This window comes from Eriocheir sinensis, chromosome 66, assembly GCF_024679095.1.
Source record: "Eriocheir sinensis breed Jianghai 21 chromosome 66, ASM2467909v1, whole genome shotgun sequence".
NCBI classification, from domain to species: domain Eukaryota; kingdom Metazoa; phylum Arthropoda; class Malacostraca; order Decapoda; family Varunidae; genus Eriocheir; species Eriocheir sinensis.
In genome coordinates this window covers 4,246,457-4,268,379 of record NC_066574.1, presented here as the reverse complement: position 1 = coordinate 4,268,379, position 21,923 = coordinate 4,246,457, and the positions used below count along the sequence as shown (strand labels likewise).

Sequence of the window (21,923 nt, the reverse complement as noted above, 5' to 3'; positions counted from 1 at the left end):
ATGGTGGGTCATTACCTGCGCGGCCCTTACACCTGGACACACCTGGGAGGGCTTCATCCATCTCTCTCTCTCTCTCTCTCTCTCTCTCTCTCTCTCTCTCTCTCTCTCTCTCTCCCCTATGTCCATATATCTCTAATTTTCCGGCAGTCCAATCTTGCCCCGCGCCCCGCCGCCATGCATACAGTAACCCGCGTGGCCGGCCACCGACTCAGTTATTTATGAAACTCCTGACCGAGGCTTTTGTGGCCCAGACCGCCCATTGTTCCGCTGCTTTCACTCACTGCACGTCATTTACCTCCACCCACAGCACCGCGCCGCGCCCCGCCGTGCCGCCGAGCGCTGCATCACTGTCAGAATGCCATTACGGGCCTGACACACGGCCACTAATATTCCCGCAAGCAGCCGGCCATGCAGCGTTGGCCCGCACGGCGCGGACACGCTGAGACTCCTTGGCCAGGGATCCGATGCTAGAGCTTCTTTTATTTTCATCTAACACAGGGACTGGTGGGCGGGCTTTCACCTCTACCTGTAAACAAAATTCTTTAAATTTTGGTGTTTGGCTTGGGGGGAAGCCTTTTGTCTTTACAGAGGAGAGGGAAAATATTTCGCTCCATTTCCTCTTTCCAGCGAATTGACCTCTGCGGCACCCCAGGAAATATTGATTCTTGTGCCAATGAAAGTAATTTGATCTTATATATATATATATATATATATATATATATATATATATATATATATATATATATATATATATATATATATATATATATATATATATATATATATATATATATATATATATATATATATATATATATATATATATATATATATATATATATATATATATATATATATATATATATATATATAGAGAGAGAGAGAGAGAGAGAGAGACACGCCAGTCCTCGTCGACAGACCGACTTGGTCGGCTAGATTTCGATCGCCGATAGAGTCGGTCTATCCAACCCAGTATTATAAGTCGTTCTATTTCAAGTTCCAGTGACGGATTTGTTTGAACCATTTGTGTTGAGCATACCCACTGATTTACTGATTTTAGAACTTTGATGATTTTTTTCGATTAAGAATGATTGTTGAATATAACTTTAACCCAAAACTCTCTCTCTCTCTCTCTCTCTCTCTCTCTCTCTCTCTCTCTCTCTCTCTCTCTCTCTCTCTCTCTCTCTCTCTCTCTCTCTCTCTCTCTCTCTATATATATATATATATATATATCTACTGTCTATCTATCTATCTATCTATCTGTCTATCTATCAATGTGTGTGTGCGTGGGGATGTATTTCTCTCTCTCTCTCTCTCTCTCTCTCTCTCTCTCTCTCTCTCTCTCTCTCTCTCTCTCTCTCTCTCTCTCTCTCTCTCTCTCTCTCAAGTCGATAATCAACATATTATCAGTTATATTTTGTTCATATTTATACACACGAAGGGTTACACGTTCTTTATGCAGCGTTCAAGAGTTTGATTTGCTTCAGAATAGTGTTGCGCGAGTCTGCCGTGAAGGCAACCAATTGAACCATTTTCTGTGAGCCTTACTTCTGGTGCTTGGGGAAACGATGATAAATTTTCACACAGTGGCTAATAATAACAACAACAATAATAATAATAATAATAATAATAATAATAATAATAATAATAATAATAATAATAATAATAATAATAATAATAATAATAATAGTAATTGTATTATTATTATTATTGTTATTATTATTATTGTTATTATTATTATTATTATTATTATTATTATTATTATTATTATTATTATTATTATTATTATTATTATTATTATTATTATTATTATTATTATTATTATTATTATTATTATTATTATTATTATTATTATTATTATTATTATTATTATTATTATTATTATATTATACTATAACTGATACTTCATTATTGTGTTCATCGCGATAATTTCTTTTAGTTTTATCATCCGTAATTTTCTTCAAAGTAACTCGGCATTTTTTTTCTGTCTTTTGCGGTCGCTTTTTCTATCATCACAAAACGTCTTCGCGATGTTGCTTGGAATTGGGGAAATAAAATCAGTATTTGTTATCGTACCAATAAATAATGAAAAATCGCCGCAGTGTTTTGTTGTGGTCTGGCCGCGTGAGTGACAGCAACGGCGAAAAGTAAATTGTTCGGTGATTGTATTTCAGGATGAGCGGCTGAACACGCGATTGCCGATGAAATATTTCCCTGATATATCTAGGATGAAATATAATATGATTTTTGGCAGCTTCCTCGACTCATATTCAACATTTTTTTATTGCAATGTGCTTTATTTATGTGTTCGAATGAAAAAATAAAGATAAAAATCAAGTATCCTTTAACCCCTTGACTGCGGATTTCCAACCAGAAGACCTCAGCAAGCTACAGGAATGGAACAAAAAGTGGCTGCTACAATTCAGTGAAGGAAAACGTAAAGTCCTGCACCTTGGGAGGGGATATCCAGCACACCAGTACCACAAGGGAAACACTCCACTATCCATCACAGAGGCAGAGAATGACCTGGACTTTATGTGACCAGGCTACTAGTGAAAGACAAATCTATGCCAATCGCAGCGGACGAGTTAAGCGACCGACAGTAAACTTCAACCACTGCTAAATAAGATAAAAGAAAGTAAAGGCTAATCGAGATATTCATGGATAGGACTGATATTCTTTCGGCTACTCTGACAACTGTTTACAGGAGCAGCGCCAGCGAGCTTTTTTGTTTCCTATTTTTTTCCTCCACACTGGCCCTGTGACTCGAGGTAATCTCCTTTGCACAGGCTCAAGGGGTAGTTAGGCGGAGATGAGCACTGAGGCCACGCGCAGATATAGCGTATGCCCACAACTTTACCTTGAACTGCCCTTCCCTGTAAGAAATAAGGTTCCCGCATAATCAGGTCAGGAGACGAAGGAAGCCCTGTGACCATTAACAGGTTCTGGGAAAAACTGCTGAACGTGAACGCGCCTATGTCAACACAGTCGTTTGTTTCTTGCCACATGTAATGGTGGATGGAGGAATGTGGTCATTTTTTTCTGTAAGTTTTTATATTCATGCATTCGTGATTTTTCTTATCCCTGCATTAGCTTGTGCTGTTTGCTGTTTCCCTGTTTGAAGCATTATACCGATACGTAACTATAATCACTAAATATTTCTATAGACACTCAAAAAAAAGATATATAGCAAAACCGATGAACATGCCCATATTTAAAGCTGAGATAATTCCACTCTATTTAGTTATTATATCTAAGCAACCTCTATCTCTAAGTGTATTCTAAGCTTATCAAAGGGACACACACACACGGCATAACTTAGCAATGGATGACACTTAACTGGAGGTGAAGATTAAGATATATAAATAAAGAAATACTCAACTTTGTCCTTTTTTGATAAGTCTCCCCGTAAATGAAGGAGAAAACGGTATGCGTCATCATCAGCCGCTTTGTTGACATCACGGATCCGCCGACGTCTGGTAAGTCTTTAATTCTTTTCATGGCTCTATCTTATTCCTCTCTTTGTTTTCTGTGTGCTCTCAAGGATCATAAACATCTGTAGACTAAGACAGTGTGAGAATAATAAGTGAACAGCGTAAGACTTAAATAGAAATAGAGGAAAACAAGATGAGGGTTGGCGCGGGGTGTGTTTGTTTTGGGGCGGGGCGGAGATTTACATAGATTTACATAGATTTATTTTTACATAGATTTACACAGATTTACAGACTTATTTCCATAGATTTACACAGATTTACATAGATTTAACATAGATATTCATACCCTATGGTTAAGTCTAGGGGGTCTGTCATTAATCCAAGTGATATTGTATTAGATCAAATGCCATCAAGACTTTGCATTTCAACTTAAGTGAATGTTAAGGTGAAGGAAGTGGTGGTCGGTCGAGCTTGAGAGAGAGAGAGAGAGAGTAATCTTGGATGACTAATACAGGCTGACATAACGGTTTGTGAATTACTATCAACTATTATAAATTTCCTGTTGTGCTGTTTAAATCGATGTCTTATGTATTTTTTGAGGCATATCAGACACCTCGGGGCTTGCTCACCCACATTTGATAAGGTATTCGTAGAGGTTGTGGATATTTTAATGGGTAGTTATAATAGCCTATATACCCGTTTTATCGCAGAAAATATAGGCGTTCGTCACCTCTCTCTCAAATCTCCTGCTGTGCTGTTTAAACCGATGTCTGTTATGTATTTTTTGAGGCATATCAGACACCTTGGGGCTTGCTCACCCACATTTGATAAGGTATTCGTAGAGGTTGTGGATATTTTAATGGGTAGTTACAATAGCCTATATACCCCGTTTTATCGCAGAAAATATAGGCGTTCGTCACCTCTCTCAAATCGTCGTAGTCTGTGCATCCCTTTCAGCAAGTAGGTAACTGATATACAACATTGCTAAAGACAACAGAATACATTGAAAAGCGATACCAGGCACTGTATTTACATTTTTTTTTATAAAGTTAGAAATACATGTAGCCGATAAAAATAAAATACGGGAAATACAAATAGCCTAGTCGACGGCCACTGGCGGGTATTTCTCACCAGTGGCTACTAGGCTAAGTGGGGCCAACACATCCAGATTTAGTCAGGGCCCATTGAATTATACCAATATAATTCAATGGGCCCTGGATTTAGTAAGGCTTTCGTTAGTTTCGTATAGGTTGCGTTAGTATTTCCGTGGGTAGTTTTTATAGCTTAGTAATTTCGTATAGGTTGCGTTAGTATCTCCGTGGGTAGTTTTTATAGCTTAGTAATTTCGTATAGGTTGCGTTAGTATTTCCGTGGGTAGTTTTCATAGCCTAGTAATTTCGTATAGGTTGCGTTAGTATTTCCGTGAGTAGTTTTCATAGCCTAGTGATTTCGTATAGGTTGCGTTAGTATTTCCGTGGGTAGTTTTCATACCCTAGTAATTTCGTATAGGTTGCGTTAGTATTTCCGTGGGTAGTTTTCATAGCCTAGTAATTTCGTATAGGTTGCGTTAGTATTTCCGTGGGTAGTTTTTATAGCCTAGTAATTTCGTATAGGTTGCGTTAGTATTTCCGTGGGTAGTTTTCATAGCCTAGTAATTTCGTATAGGTTGCGTTAGTATTTCCGTGGGTAGTTTTTATAGCCTAGTAATTTCGTATAGGTTGCGTTAGTATTTCCGTGGGTAGTTTTTATAGCCTAGTATTTTCGTATAGGTTGCGTTAGTATCTCCGTGGGTAGTTTTTATAGCTTAGTAATTTCGTATAGGTTGCGTTAGTATTTCCGTGGGTAGTTTTTATAGCCTAGTATTTTCGTATAGGTTGCGTTAGTATCTCCGTGGGTAGTTTTCATAGCCTAGTAATTTCGTATAGGTTGCGTTAGTATTTCCGTGGGTAGTTTTCATAGCCTAGTCATTTCGTATAGGTTGCGTTAGTTTTTCCGTGGGTAGTTTTCATAGCCTAGTAATAGTTAGACAAGGCTTCTGCACCATGAACGTATAAAACACCCCAGAGAACCCGACTATTCTCCATTGTGGCCTTGAGATATATTACATTTTGTTGTGAGAGCCAAAAACATCTTAGAATACGGGTTAAGAGTTTCCCTGGATGAGCGTTGTACTTATTGTGCTTGCTTAAGCGTACAAAAAATAGTTACTGTACCTTTTTCAGCATTTTTTTCATATTTATTTTTTATTTTTTATTTTTTTACAACAAACGAGACATCTCAAGGGCACAAAAAAGGAAACAATAATAAAAAAAAAGGCCGCTACTCGCTGCTCCTGTAAAAAGAATCAAAAGAGGTGGCCGAAAGAGAGGTCAATTTCGGGAGGAGAGGTGTCCTGATACCTGATATTACACACATAAGTGAAAAATCAATCATCATTATGAAAACCGTGTAGTAAAAACTTGGGATATGAGAACTATACACACACGTCCGAAGTTTAAATGCATCATATTCTACATAATGGTCACAAAGGCGTCCTCGAGGTGTTCATACGAGATGCTGTATATGCTGTATTATTTTACTTAACGTCTGCTCACACCTACGTAATGGGAGGGGTGAGAGGTAGGGGGCAGGGTGAGGAAAGGGTGAGGGGTGAAGGGGTGAAGGGGGCGAGGTCTTTGTCACTATGAACTCGTCCTTGTCAACCTATCTATCTGTTTATCTTCACCCCATCTACATTACCCCATTCAGCCCCTCCCCACTACTCCCTCACCTTCCCCTTCACGCCATCCCCAGCACACCTTCCCCCTCTCTCAGCCCCTCACCACACCTTTCCCACACCCCATCCACAGCCCTCCCCCCTCTCTCAGCCCTCCAGTTCACCACAACCCCCGATCCTCCCCCCTACCCCCATACCACCTTCACCACCCCTTTCCTCCCCTCACCACAGTCCCCTCCCTCTCCCCTTATCTCATCCCCAGGACCCCCCTCACCCCTCGCATCCTCACCACAACCCCCCACTTGCGTCTCACCCCATCTACAACACCCTTCCCTCTCTCTCACCCCCTCCCCCTTCCCTTCCCCTCCCCAACCTCCTCTTCTCCCCCTTACATCATTCACACCTCCACCCCTCCTCCCTATTCCCCTTCACAACCTCCTCGCCCCCCTCCCCTGGTAAAGTCCTAGAGCCCGCGTGAGAGAGGGAAGTGTTTGCAGACAAGGAACTTCTCTCAGGCCGCGGCGCCCCAGGGGTCACGCTGGCAACGCGGGTTCTGGTGTCATCCCCGGCGGCGTCCCCGAGTCACGCCCCCGCCGCCTCGGTACATACTCGCAGCCCTCGAGGTCCACACTTGAAGAATTCCCCGTAAAAGTGTTTGTTCGGAGGGAAACGCGTCAGGGCGATAAAGTCTGCGGGTGAATGTTGCCGAATTGAAATATAAAATCGTGAATTCTTTGGGTATAGAAAGAATATAGTATGGAATAGCTGTGAATCAGGTATGAAAAAGAATGGAAATTGAAAGAAAAAGAAAAAGAAAAGAAAAAGAAGAATAGCTGTGAATGAAATGATTAAGAAACGAGGTTATGTATGTAAAAAAATATATGTGACTAGAAAAAAAGTATCAATCATTTAATTAAGGTTTTACGTGAAGCGGTGACAGAAATACAACGCAACAAGATTAAAAAAAATATAGATAGGTTTCATTTAATTCACTGTGAGCCTTTTTATTTTATTTAAGTGTGTTCCAAAACGAGTATGAGCACCTTCGTTACCATACTAGAGGGATCAGTTTGTTACGTTCAGGAAAGGCAAGTGTTTGGGAAGGAAGGAACGAAGGAAAACTGCTCGTCAGAAGGGAAGGGAAGGAAGGAAGGGGGAAGGTGGTGGTGGTGGTGGTGGTGATGGTGATGGTGGTGGTGGTGGTGGTGATGTTTTCCAGGGTATAGGGGAGGAGTATATGAGGAAATAATAGTGTGTGTGTGTGTGTGTGTGTGTGTGTGTGTGTGTGTGTGTGTGTGTGTGTGTGTGTTTCTCTTTTCTCTATCTCTCTTTGATCTTCCTTTCCCTTAATTTCTTCTTGATGGAGAGAGAGAGAGAGAGAGAGAGAGAGAGAGAGAGAGAGAGAGAGACAATCCGATAGATAAACATCCCGAAAGACAGACTGACAGCTAGATAGATAAATACACACGAAAATAAAACACCAAAAAAAAGAAAGATGAAAATGAAGAAAAAGAAAGACGGAAAGAAAGAAAGAGAATCACTAAACCTCAACACGGAAGGAGGAAGTCAGGAGAATGAGGAAGAAGGAAACTGAAGTGAAATAACAGAACCGACGGAGTGAGGGAAATTGAAGAGAGAGAAAGAGAGAGTGAAAAAAAAAAGAGAAAGATATTACGGAGAGAGCCTTCACCCGCCTGTCATTAGCAATCACCTGGCCAGAGCAAAACAGAACTCACCTGCATAATGAAGGTGGTCAGTGAGCGAGGACTGGAGACAGGTGGAAAGGAAGGAAGGTGAGGAAAAAGGGGAAGAAATGAGAAAAAAATGAAGTGAAATGACAAAAAAAACTTTGATATGAAAAAAAGAAAAATGAGAGAAAGAAATTAAATGAGAAATGTTAAAAGGAGAGGAAGGGAGGAATGGAGACAGGTGGAAAGGAAGGAAGGGGAGGAAAAGGAGGAGAAAAATGAGAATAGAATGAAATGAAATAAAAATAAATGAAAAAAACGGAAAAAATGAAATGATGAGAAGATGAAATAAAAAAGAGAAAAATGAAAAATGATAAGAAAAGAAATGAAACTATAAATGAGAAAAAAAGGAGAGGGGAGGAGGGAGGAGAGGAGACAAAAGAGAGGTATAAAGAAAGGAGAGGAAGAAGGGAAAAAAAAGAAAGAGGACAGGGAGGAAGGGAGAGGAGAGGAGAGGATAAAAAGAAAAGCTAATAGGGAAAGAAAGAAAAAGGTACAAAGAAAAGGATAACGGTGGAAAAAAGAAGAAGAAGAAAGATAGAAAGGAGAGGAAGGGAAGGGAAGAAGACAAGAATAGGGGAATAAGGAAAGAAGAAAGGAGGAATAAGAAAGAGGAAAGGAGTGTAAGTAGGAGATAGAAAGATGGAAGACAGGAGAAGGGAGAGGAGAGAGGAAATGAACGAAGAGGGGAGAGAGAGACGGAGGAAGGGTAAAGAAGGAAGGTGAGAAGGAAGGAAGAGAGAAGGGAGGATAAAGTAGAGAGGTACAGAGAGAGAGAGTGAAAGAGGTTTTGAAGAGGTGCTTGGACAACTGAACAGAGGAAGAGGAAGAGGAGGAGGAGGAGGAGGAGGAGGGGCGAAAGAGGTGTGGAGACTGAGGAAGAATAAGAGTGGGCAATAAAGGAAAGGAGAGACGAAAGGAGGTAGGGATTAGAAGGAAGGGATAAAGGAGAGAAGAGAGAAGGATTGGAGAGAATCTGAGGAGGTAGGGAGAGTGGACGAAGAGAAGGGAGAGAAGAAGGGAGGGGAACAGAGAGAGAGTGTGTGGCGCCATCTCGCTTGGCTCATGCTGCCCCTAACCACTCAGTCATCGCCTCCCCTCTATCTATCTATACGTATCTACCTTGTTATCTATCTATCTATCTATCAATCTATCTATCTATGTATCTATCTATCTATCGATCTATCTATCTTTTTTTTTTACAACAAAGGAGACAGCTCAAGGGCACAAAAAAGGAAACAATAAAAAAAACGCTACTCGCTGCTCTAAAAAGAATCTATCTATCCATCTATCTATCTATCTATCTAATCTACCTACCTACCTTTCTATCTATCTATCTGTCTATCAGTCAGTCAATATCTCTATCTTTCTATTCATTTATCTATCTATCTATCCGTCACAGCGGCTCCGTGGTGTAGTGGATAGCACGCGCACCCACCCGGCTGTTCCTCCTCTCATTTCGGGCTGGCCATTAATTAAAGGTAAACTGTGGTAACGCTCCGAGCCTGTTCCGCTTCTATGGCTGTTTTTCAATGATTTAAAGTCCTTCATAAATTTGTCTGGTCTGTACGGATGACGAAATGATGGATGATTCTGTTCTTTTAATGTATCCGTCCATCTTTCCTGTGTTCATAAGTCATCCATTATTTTTTTCATCATCGTAATCATTATCATTATCATCATCATCATCATCACTGTTATCACCATTACCGCTATCAGTATCGTCATTGTTATTTCCTTTCCTTTTTTGTTCTTTTCTTGCTTTTGTTGTTGTGCTTCTTGTTCTTGTTCTTCTTTTTGCTTCTATTCTTTTTCTTCTTGTTCTACTTTCTCTTCTTCAAATTTTTCTTCTTTTTCTGTTTCTCCTCTTTCCACCTTCACTTCCTTCTTCTTCACTTCCTCCTTCTACCTCCTCATCCTCCTTCTCCTCTCCCTCCTCCTCCTTTCCTTATCCTTATTACATTTTCTTTCTCTTCCTTCTTGAGCTGATGATGCTGATGACTCTACCAACCTGCCCTACTTTTCAGACCCACCTTTTCACTTTTTCCTCCGTTTCTCCTTTTCTACTTGGACACCTGGCGACGGGCGGAGGAACTACGGGTTAGGAGGCACCTGTCAAAGGAAGGGAAGGTGAGGGTCGCGGGGAACGGAGATGGGGAGAGGAAAGAAAAGACCAGCAAGGGATGGGAGGGGAGAAGGTGAAGTGAAGGGGGGGAGATGAGGGATGCTGGGAGTGTGGGAGATGAGTGTCACGGAGGCTGGAAGTGAGATGATGTGATGTGATATTTGAGGCGGGGAAGAGGTGAGGGTTGTAGGGGTGAGAGTTTGAGGTGGGGAGTGATTGGAGTGTGGGTTAAAGGATGGGAAGGTGTGGCTTGCAGGGATGGGAGGTTGTGGTGGGGAGAGGGGAATGTGGGTTAAAGGGGAGGAAGGTGAGGTTTGCAGGGGTGAGAGTTTGTGGTGGGGAGTGAGGGGAGTGTGGGTTAAAGGGGGGAAGGTGAGGTTTGCAGGGGTGGGAGGTTGCGGTGGGAAGAGGGGAGTGTGGGTTGCAGGGGTGGAGGTGAAGTAAGGGAGGGAGTGAGGTGAGGTACAAGGGAGCAGAGGTTAGGTAATATTAGGGTTGCGGGGTAGGAGGTTAGGTTAGGTGATTTAGAGATGGAGGTGAGGTTGGTGAGTGTGGGTTGCAGGGGTGGAGGTGAAGTAAGGGAGGAAGGAAGCAGAGGTTAGGTCGTGGGGATGGAGGTTAGGTTAGGTGATTCAGAGATGATGGTGAGATTGGTGAGTGTGGGTTGCAGGGGTGGAGGTGAAGTAAAGGAGGAAGGGAGCAGAGGTTAGGTGATTTAGAGGTGGTGGCGAGGTTGGTCTGGTGGTACAGTAACGGACTCACGTACCAGGGAGTTGTCACCGGAAGAGGAACAGTACGGTCGAGGAACAAGGTTGTCGAGGAACAGTATTATCGGGCACAGCCTTCCTTCCCTTGTGCCTCGATATGCGCCTCGCCGTTGCTTCCTTTCTTCCTGTGCCTCCAAAACACCATCGCCGCCACACTAACAGAAAAGGGAGTTTCCTCTTCACCTCAGCACCACGTCACTTCTATCCTTGCCCTTGCTATGACCCTCCTTCAATCTATATGACGGCGGGGGCGGCGGCGGCCTGGTTACCTGCGGGGCCGGGTCACGGGCGGCGTCTTGGGGGCCGGCGCGGGTCCTTGCAGCCTCCATTACTGCCATGAGGCGCGGCAGGCGGGGCCACCACGCTCCGCCGGGCCGCCGCTGATGGCAAGAAGTTTATAGGTTATTAACTAACAACAGGAAAAAGCAGTGCTGGCAGCAGACAAGGAGCCGCGAGGAACACGGCCCCGGGGAGGGCGCCGCCACCAGGTGCGAGTAAATAGATAAAGCGGAGAGGAGGAGCTCCGGCAGAAGGCGCATTTGGGGTGGGCAGGAGGAGGTGCAGGGGGCGGGGCGGAGATCGTAAATCAGGCGTTTCAAGAATCCCACGTGGCACCCTTCTGGACGTTGGCTATTGTCCTGCAGCCACTGGACTTGAGGCTCAGGGTCAGGGCTTCATCGTGGTGACCTGTCTATGCGTGTTATCGTCGCGGGGCCCCGGGTAACACGAGGGGCCGAGCACCGGCGAAGGCAACTAAGGTGGGCGGGCCCGACGACAGGCCGGGAGCAGAGGTAGGCGGAGCACAGGTTTACAGTCAGTCGCGCGCTAACCATCGGTGGGGACACACACACGCCGTCTGATCGCTCACTCACTCTCCTCGCTCTCCCGCCCTGGTGGAGGCGCCGCTCACGTAGTGTGGCCAGGGTCTACGGCCTCTTAAGGGTGGGTCACGGGGGCACCGCTTGCCCTCCTAATGGGCCTCGTTAGTGTCCGGCAAACACGCGGGGATGTCACTTGTAGCGCTGCCACGCCTCGCCGCTGGGCTGAACACCTGTCACACACTTGCCGAGGAAACAGCCATCAGTATCAAGCAATCATATGCTTCTGTAATCATAAATGAGATCTTATGACGTAGTTTTGGGGGTTAGGGTAAGCGGGTCACATACACACACACGAACACACATGTCATTTGTTTGTCATGTCTAGGGCGTGAGGGTAAGGGCGTGAGTCACTGGGTGGGCGTGAGGGCAGCCATCAGGGCGCAGCAGGGAGGGCGAGGCAGGTGTGTCGTGGGGACCTCAGGGCGGGGCAGGCACAGTGGGCGGTGACTTGGGAACACGGTCAACTTACAGCCATCTTCTGCAGGAGGGGCAGTCGCGGCGGGTTCGGCGGACACGGCCACCGGGAGAGAATGTAGGAACACACGCTTGAAGGTTCAGGGAGACAGCGACGAGTCCAGCACCAGCACGCCAAGCCTTCAGTCATGGTAAGTCAGCCCTGTTTTGTTATTTTTTTTTTTTACAACAAAGGAAACAGCTCAAGGGCACACAAAAAAAGTAAACAATAATAGAAAAAGCCCGCTACTAGCTGCTCACAAAAAGAATCCAAAGAGGTGGCCGAAAGAGAGGTCAATTTCGGGAGGAGAGGTGTCGAGATACCCTATACCTCCTTCCGTCACAGCTGCCTCTAACATGCCTGAGACATGTTCATAAGGGCTTCGTGGTGGGGGCGGAAAGATATCGCTGACGTATTTCCTTTGAGTGTTCTTCCTATATAAGTTTCTGGCCCGGTTTGAATATGTCAACTACTATGTAACTACTCATGTAACGACTCAGGTATCACGTTCACGGTTACAAGAGAGTGAAGGAAAGGGTTTAGTGAAGGGTATCGTTGATGTGTTTAACCTCGGCGTTCTTCGTATAAGCTCCTGTTTGAACCTGAGAGGCGTGAGGGTGAATGTAGCGACTCTTACATGCATCAAGATCACGGTATAACGAAGAGCGTGAGGGAGAAAGGTTTAACGAATGTGTTGTTAATGTTTTTATTGTGGGTGGAGTCCGTGGGTTCCTGGTGAAGCGAGTATGTAATTAGACGTAGGCGGTGTGTCGTGGGGTGTGGGTCTTGGGTGGTGGGGCGTGAGGGTGTGTCGTGGGCGGTGCGTCGTGGGTTGGGTGGCATGGTGGAAATACGTGAAGCGTGAGGATGTGTCGTGAATGGGGTGTCGCTGCCGGATGAGGAGTTCAGAGCGTGAAGGAAAATGACCAAGTGAAATCACGGTACAAGGGTGTTTTCGCGTGTTTAAGAAGTCGATGAATTAACCAGTCCAAAAGTTAAATTAAAAAAAGAAAAGAAAAAAATGGACAGGCGTCACCCAACCTCTCCAGATACAGGGAAAATGACCAAGTGAAATCACGGTACAAGGGTGTTTTCGCGTGTTTGAGAAGTCGATGTTTTAACCAATCCAAAAGTTAAATCGAAAAAGAAAAGAAAAAACTGGACAGGCGTCACCCAACCTCTCCAGATACAAGGAAAATGATCAAGTGGATGCACGGTTCAAGGGTGTTTTCGAGTATTTAAAAGTCGATAAATTAAACAATCCATAGAGTTAATTCGAAAAAAAAAAAAGAAAAAAACTGGACAGGTGTCACTCAATCTCTCCAGATACGATATAAGAGTGAGTTCAATGACCTTTTTTCCGGCAAGAGTCACTCATTTGGTCAAAGTCGATAATGTAAACAGTTCTTATCGTTAAATGTAAACACACGTACTAAAAAAAAACTTAGGCGTAAATTGACTTCTCGAGCTACGATACAAGTTGTGCCAATGACCTTTTATCCGGCAAGAGTCTGTCCCTTGGTCTTGGTATAGTCTCCCCTCCTATAACTATTTTATTTACCCTTCACTTTTTCCTTTAGTCATTCCTGTATTTAGTTACCCCTTCATTTAGCTCTCCTTTAGTTATTCCTTTAGTTATCCCTTTATTCAGTTCCCCCTTTATCTTCACTTCTTCCCCTTTCCGCCCCTCCGAGTCACTCCCGCGGACAGGCTCGGCTCGGCAGGTGTTTCCGCTACCTGTCGCGTGGCGGGGGACTTCAACGCCGCCGCCGCCGCTGTCTCCGCCGCCGTGGCCGTCCGAGGGAGTGAACGGAGAGGCCAGACGGGGCTTTAGTGTGTTGGTTATTTTTCTCCACTCTTTTTTTGTGTGTGTTTTTTTCATCTTGTGTTTTTAGTTTTAGTTTAGTTGTTAGTTTTTTTTTTTAGTTTAGTTTAGTTGTTCCTTTTTTTTTCGCTTCAAATGTTTCCCCTCGTTCGTTCGTCCTCATCAATGATTTCTCCTCTCCCATCTGTTTCATCTTCATCTCTTTCAGTGTTTCTTCTCTCTTATCTTACAATGTTTCTTTCTCCTCGTTCATCTTCAGCCATTTCAATTATTTCTCTTAGTTCATCTTCGTCAACATCAATTATTTTTCTCCTCTCTCCTCCTCTTTCTCATATTTTTAATTTTGTCACTTATCTTTCAATATTTCTCTTCGTTCATCTTCTTCACTCACTTAAGTTCTTTTCCCTTTCTTTTCTTTACCGTCTTCATTTTCTTTTTCACTTTTTCCACTTAACTTACAATATTTCCATTCGTTCATCTTCTTCACTCACTTAAGTCCTCTCCCCTTTCTCTTCTTTAACATCTTCATCTTCTTTCTCACTTTTTTTCACTTAACTTCCAATATTTCTCTTCGTTCATCTCCATCAATTGCAGTTATTAATCTTCGTTCATCTTCCACTTTCAATATTCTCTTCTCTCTTCTTCCTCCTTTTCATCATCTTCGGTTTCTCACTCAATCTCACTCAATTTCCAATCCAATATTCCTCTTCGTTCATCTTCGTCCATCTCAATAATTTCTCTTCTCCCTCTTCTTCCTCATTTTAATCTTCCTCAGTTGCTCTTTCAGTATTTCCCATCGTTTATCTTGATACACTTCAATCATTCCTCTTCCCTCTTCGTCCACATTTTCATCTCCTTTCGCTTTTTTTTTTTCATTTTCATCAACTTTATTTACTTGTTTATCTCTCTATATTATCTCATTTCTAATCATTTCTCGTCTGCTCAAATCTCTCTTTCATATGTAAACTTTCTCTCTCTCTCTCTCTCTCTCTCTCTCTCTCTCTCTCTCTCTCTCTCTCTCTCTCTCTCTTCTCTTTATTCGTTGTTATTTCTGATCCTCCTCCTCCACCTCCTCCTTCTCCTCCTCGTCCTCAACCCCCACCTCCTCATCTTTTCCTCTTCGTCTTCCTCCTCCTCGTCATCGTCCTCCTCAGTCTCACGTCACTCACTCACGTCTTCTGCAGCCAAACACTCTAACGGTCTTTTCTTGGGTACGGCGTCCGCTTAGAAGAGCACGTACCGCGTCTTCAGATACACAATGCTCAGGCTTCGCGGGAGCATCTGCGTTAACCTCCTCAACTTTAGCTACCGAATATTTAGGTCCTACACCAGCTATTGCTAAAGGCCAAAGAGGGGGTCAGTCAGGTTCCAATGAGTGTTTCTTTGGGCTCACGGTACAGAGGAAGGGTCAAACTACCACCAGGGTCATAAAACTACTCCTGGAAATGCCCACAACTCCTACGAAAGCCTTGTCAAATATGTGAACTCGGGCAACGAAATTTCACGGTACAGAGGAAGGGTCAAACTACCACCAGGGTCATAAAACTACTCCTGGAAATGCCCACAACTCCTATGAAAGCCTTGTCAAATATGTGAACTCGGGCAACGAAATTTCACGGTACAGAGGAAGGGTCAAACTACCACCAGGGTCATAAAACTACTCCTGGAAATGCCCACAACTCCTATGAAAGCCTTGTCAAATATGTGAACTCGGGCAACGAAATTTCACGGTACAGATGAAGGGTCAGACTACCACCAGGGTCATAAAACTACTCCTGGAAATGCCCACAACTCCTATGAAAGCCTTGTCAAATATGTGCTCTTGGGCGGCGAAATGTCTTATAATACAACGCTTTTAGACTTTCGTGGAGGATCTGCAGGAAAATGATCAACTTTGGCTACACGATGTTTAAGCTTCCCGGGAAATCTTATTCACATCGCGGTGGCATTATGTACTTTGTGAAGAATTATCGGTCACGACTCTAAGGGCCGCATTACTAAACATTTTGTCGCTTAAGTTCGCCTATTTGACAAGGCTTTCCTAGGACTTTTGGGCATTTCCAGGAGTAGTTTTTAGACCCTGGTGGTAGTTTGTCCCTTCTTCTGTACCATGAACCTGAAGAAACACACATTAGAACTTAATAGCCTCCCTCTTTGACCTTTATAAATAGTTGATGTTAGAAGCGAAAGTGTCTTAGAATACCAACCATTTAATTAGTCTTTAAAATGCTGGCGGTAAATTTTTCTTAAGCCGTGTATTGTAGGAAGCCGCCGTTAACATTATTTTGTGTTGTATACGTAGGTACTTAAATAAAAACTTGTATATATGCCAATGTGACGGAGATGAGCACCGCATCCACGCGCAGCTATTGTCTATGTGTAATGTAGGTACCAAACTTTACCTTACTTTTATGAATACTCGTGTGATTGTGTGTGTGTGTGTGTGTGTGTGTGTGTGTGTGTGTGTGTGTGTGTGAGAGAGAGAGAGAGAGAGAGAGAGAGAGAGAGAGAGAGAGAGAGAAAGTTTTATCAGCTGGGGGATGAAGAGCGAGGGGAAGGGACGGCGAGTGTGTTCTATAATTGCTGGGATTACCGAGAGAGACTGACGGGCGAGGGAGGGAGAGGCGGACACGTTTCAAACAGGATATAAAAAAAACAAAAAAAAAACAAATAGAACTGAAGAATAAACAGACATTACAAGACCTTCCCCCTTTAACCCGGTAGCTGCGGGGATCATGTTTCTTAAAGGCCCTTCTAAGCGAATTAATGAGGAAAAATTCACCACTGACGCCAACCATTTCATAATATATACATATCAACGCATTTGTGATCAGTTTATGCATCATCTTTTTTTGGGGGGGTTTATATCATGGCAAAAATTTGGCCCGTTGCTGGTACACGGTAAAGCCACAAATTTGGCCCTTCGCTGGTACACGATAAAGCCACAAATTTGGCCCTTCGCTGGTACACGATAAAGCCACAAATTTGGCCCTTCGCTAGTACACGATAAAACCACAAATTTGGCCTTTCGCTGGCACACGATAAAACCACAAATTTGGCCTTTCGCTGGCACACGATAAAGCCACAAATTTGGCCTTTCGCTGGCACACGATAAAGCCACAAATTTGGGCCTTCGCTGCTACCGGGTTAAGAATATCATTATAAAGTAACGCATGCGGGGAAGATTATACTGTCATTGGTCTTGGTGATATTAAAGCATTGACAGACGAGGAGAACACAGTCATACACACAAATAAATATAACTAACGAATAAATAGACTATGCAAGACTTTCCACCTTAAGAATATCGGTATAAAGTAACGTGGCCTTGTTCATATTACAGAGCTGACTGACGGGAGAGAACACAGACATATAAAAAATAAAAATAAAAAACAAATATAAATAAAGATTACACAGACTATACAATGATGAAAAGTCGAAGAGTATCAGTATAAAATGACGCGGGGTAGATCATTCTGTCAGTGGTCCTGTTCGTAACACAGAGTTGACTGACAAGGAGGGCACAGAAGTAAAGGTTGAGGAAGAGGAGTAAAGATGTTTATGAATGCGGGAGGGTTTGAAGAAAGTAAAGATGAGGCACAGAAATAAGTGATGGAAACATAGATCAGAAGTTGAAAGTGGAAAGAAAAGACTGGAAAGGGAAAGATCGTTGTAGGGAAGAGCAGACAAACAGGTGTGTGTGTTAGTCATAAGATAAAAGACATAAGACAGAAGATCAAAATTATTAGTCCAAAGTCTTCACGGGAAGCACATCTCTCTCTCTCTCTCTCTCTCTCTCTCTCTCTCTCTCTCTCGGAAACAATCGCCAGAGAGATATTGTTTATTTCCTGAGGGGAAGCGCTGGTAGAGGCCGGACGAGCGGGCGCGCGTCACTCACAAACGAAACAGTCCCGGAACAGCGAGTGAGCGAGCCAGCCAGCGAATGAGTGAGCCAGAGAGAGAGACAGAGAGAGAGAGAGAGAGAGAGAGAGAGAGAGAGAGAGAGATTTTAATTGCTTTTTTCTTTTTGGTAATTTTTTATATTGTTGGTGTTTTGTATAGTTTTGTTTTTTGAGTTCGTTGTTGTTGTTGTTGTTGTTGTTGTTCTTGCCCCTTTTCCATTTTTCTCCTCTTCCTCTTTTCTTTCCCTTCCTTCTTCTTCTTTCTTCCTCTTCTCCTTCCTCCTCCCCCTCCTCTTCTCCCTTTTCTTTCGCCTCTTCTATTTCCGCCTCTTCTTCTCCCTCCCCATCTTCCTCCTCTCCCTATTCTTCTTATTCTGCTACTGATGATGATGATAATTACATTGTTATCATTATTATTATCATTGTTTTATCGCTATTATCGCCATCCCAGCTACCATCATCGTCACCATCATCCTCATTATCCTCATCCTCATCTTCCTCCTCCTCATCATTACTATAACCACTATTCATGTAACTACTACTACTACTACTACTACTACTACTACTACTACTACTACTACTGCCACTACTACCACCAGACTCCCACCACCACCACCTCATATCTTACAACCTAGAGATCGCGTTAGTTTGAATTTTTTATGACATTTCCCTTGAGAATATGAAGAACTTCCTTATGGGCAAGATTGATGTGTGTGTGTGTGTGTGTGTGTGTGTGTGTGTGTGTGTGTGTGTGTGTGTGTGTGTGTGTCGTCTCCCACGTAAAAACAAACAAACAACCCTGTCTCACGTATAGTCGTTCCCGGCATAATCATTCTCCTTTCGTTCCGCCGACAGGGTACAGAAATACGCGTTATGACGAGGTTCAGGCGGGGCGCTAATCTGCCTCTAATGGCCCAGAAGACGCAGAATAAGTCTCAGGATTATCGCCTTCTGGTACGATTATCAACTCTGTCATACGTCCAGGGAGGGAGTGTATAACTATCAATGGTGCTGTTTTTCTTGGTATTTTGTTGATAATATACCTGAGTCTCACCTTCCTTGACCTTCCCTTCTGGTACGATTATCAAGGGTGTCATACGTCCAGGGAGGGAGTGTATAACGGTTAATGGCGCTGTTTTTCTTGGTATTTTGTTGATGGTATACCTGAGTCTCACCTTCTTTGACCTTCCCTTCTGGTACGATTATCAAGGGTGTCAAACGTTGCCGATTAGCGGTGTCATTCGTCATGGGAAGGAGTGTGTTGTGATTACTGGCAGGCACTCTCTTGTTTGATATTTTGTTTTGCTATACCTAACCTCAACCTTTGACCTTCGCTTCTGGTACGATTATCAAGTGTGTAAAACGTTGGGTATTAAGGGTGCCATTCGTCAAGGGAAGGAGAGTGTTGGGATTACTGGCAGACACTCTTTTTTTATATATTTTGTTCATGGTATACCTAATCTTAACCTTCCTTGATCTTCGCTTCTGGTACGATTATCAAGGGTGTCAAACGTTGCCTATTAGCGGTGTCATTCGTCATGGGAAGGAGTGTGTTGTGATTACTGGCTGGCACTCTCTTGTTTGATATTTTGTTTTGCTATACCTAACCTCAACCTTTGACCTTCGCTTCTGGTACGATTATCAAGTGTGTAAAACGTTGGGTATTAAGGGTGCCATTCGTCAAGGGAAGGAGAGTGTTGGGATTACTGGCAGACACTCTTTTTTTTTATATTTTGTTCATGGTATACCTAATCTTAACCCTCCTTGATCTTCGCTTCTGGTACGATTATCAAGGGTGTTAAACGTTGGGTATTAAGGGTGCCATTCGTCAAGGGAAGGAGAGTGTTGGGATTACTGGCAGACACTCTTTTTTTAATATATTTTGTTCATGGTATACCTAACTTTAACACTCCTTGATCTTCGCTTCTGGTACGATTATCAAGGGTGTTAAACGTTGGGTATTAAGGGTGCCATTCGTCAAGGGAAGGAGTGTGTTGTGATAACTGGCTGGCACTCTCTTGTTTGATATTTTGTTTTGCTATACCTAACCTCAACCTTTGACCTTCGCTTCTGGTACGATTATCAAGGGTGTCAAACGTTGGCTATTAGTGGTCTCATTCGTCAAGAGAAGAAGTATGTGTATTGTTGCTTTCCTTCTTGCTATTTCGTTGATGCTATACCTAAACTTATTCTACTCTGATCTCCGTTACTGTTATGATTATCAAGGGTGTCAAATGTCAGTCAATCAGCGGTGTCATTTAGCAAGGGAAGAAGTCTGTTGTGTTTATTGTTGCTTTCCTTCTTGCTATTTCGTTGATGCTATACCTAAACTTATTCTACTCTGATCTCCGTTACTGTTATGATTATCAAGGGTGTCAAATGTCAGTCAATCAGCGGTGTTATTTAGCAAGGGAAGAAGTCTGTTGTGTTTATTGTTGCTTTCCTTCTTCCTGTTCCGTTGATGCAATACCTAAACTTATTCTTCTTTGATCTCCGTTACTGTTATGATTATCAAGGGCGTCAAATGTCAACTAGCGGTGTTATTTAGCAAGGGAAGAAGTGTGTGGCGATTTCTGGCGCTTTGCTTTTGATATTTCGTTGACGCTATACAGAACACTAACCTTATTTTATTTTCGTTATTTGCTCTTTCCTTTTAATATTTCCTTGACGCTATACAGAACACTAACCTTCTTTTATCTTCGTTATTTGCTCTTTCCTTTTAATATTTCCTTGACGCTATACAGAACACTAACCTTCTTTTATCTTTGTTATTTGCTCTTTCCTTTTGATATTTCCTTGACGCTATACAGAACACTAACCTTATTTTATCTTCGTTATTTGCTCTTTCCTTTTGATATTTCCTTGACGCTATACAGAACACTAACCTTATTTTGTTTCCGTTATTTGCGCTTTCCTTCGTTATATGCGTTGACGCTACACCTGACTCCTGCCATCTTTTACCTTCGTTACTTGCGTTTCTGTTAGTTACGTTTGTTGACGCTGTACATATCACTTGCCTTCGTTGCTGGTGATGTACTTCGTTATATTGGTTGAGGATTTTTGAGGATTGTTGTCGCTGTTCCTTCCTCAGAGCCTTCGTTTTTCTTACTGGCACTCTCGTTCTCAAGATATCGAACCCTCATCTTCTTTGCTACCTGCGTTTCTCTAAGTTATATGTGTAGACGCTGGACGTTATATTTCTTGAGGACTTTTGAGGATTGTTGGCTATACCTTCCTCAGAGCCTTCTTCGTTACTGGTACTCTCGTTCTCAAGTTATCGAACCCTCATCTTCTTCGTTACCTGCGTTTCTCTAAGTTATATGTGTTGACGCTGGACGTTATATTGGTTGAGGATTGTTGGCTATACCTTCCCCAGAGCCTTCGTCTTTGTTACTGGCACTCTCGTTCTCATAATATCGAACCCTCATCTTCTCCGTTACCGGCGCCTCCCTTCTTTATGTATGTTGAGAGTACTCCTGACTCTAATCTTTTTGTCCTCTAACCTTTCTCTTCTTTGGCTTTCGTTACTGGCGGTTTCCCTTTCAGTATTTGTTAATGATGCACCTGACTCACCTTCGTACCTAACCTTACCTTCTTTACCTGTCTGCCTTCTTCGTTGCTCTTTATACTCTCGTTACTGTGGCTTTCCTTTTCAGTATTTGTTAACGATACACTTGACTTACGTTTGTACCTAACCTTACCTTCCTATACCTTCTTTTCTGGGGCTTTCCTTCATTACTCCTCATTATTCTTCTCCTTCGTGCTGTTTAGGTAACTCTATAGCTACCCGTCACCTCCTTTTCCCCTTGTGCTGGTTGTTCATGGTATTCCTAACTCCAACCTTCGTACCTAACCTCACCTTCCTTTCCCTTCATTTCTCTCGCTTTCCTTCTTTATTCTTTACTCTCTCGTTACTGGCGTTCACCTTTCGTGCTGTTTCGTCGATGGTATAGATATACTTCACCTTCTTTTCCCCTTGTGCTGGTTGTTCATGGTATTCCTAACTCCAACCTGCGTACCTAACCTCACCTTCCTTTCCCTTCATTTCTCTCGCATTCCTTCTTTATTCTT

General features: G+C 43.0%; 1 protein-coding gene across 1 annotated transcript in view; it reads left to right on the top strand.

The window, feature by feature from the left end:
• Window positions 1-3,443: 3,443 nt before the first annotated feature.
• The window catches only part of LOC126987649 (neurotrimin-like), a gene marked incomplete at its 3' end in the record, with an annotated part of 58,588 nt that continues 40,108 nt past the window's right edge, over window positions 3,444-21,923 (top strand). Inside the window, 2 exon segments of the mRNA XM_050844773.1 lie at window positions 3,444-3,479; window positions 12,156-12,276.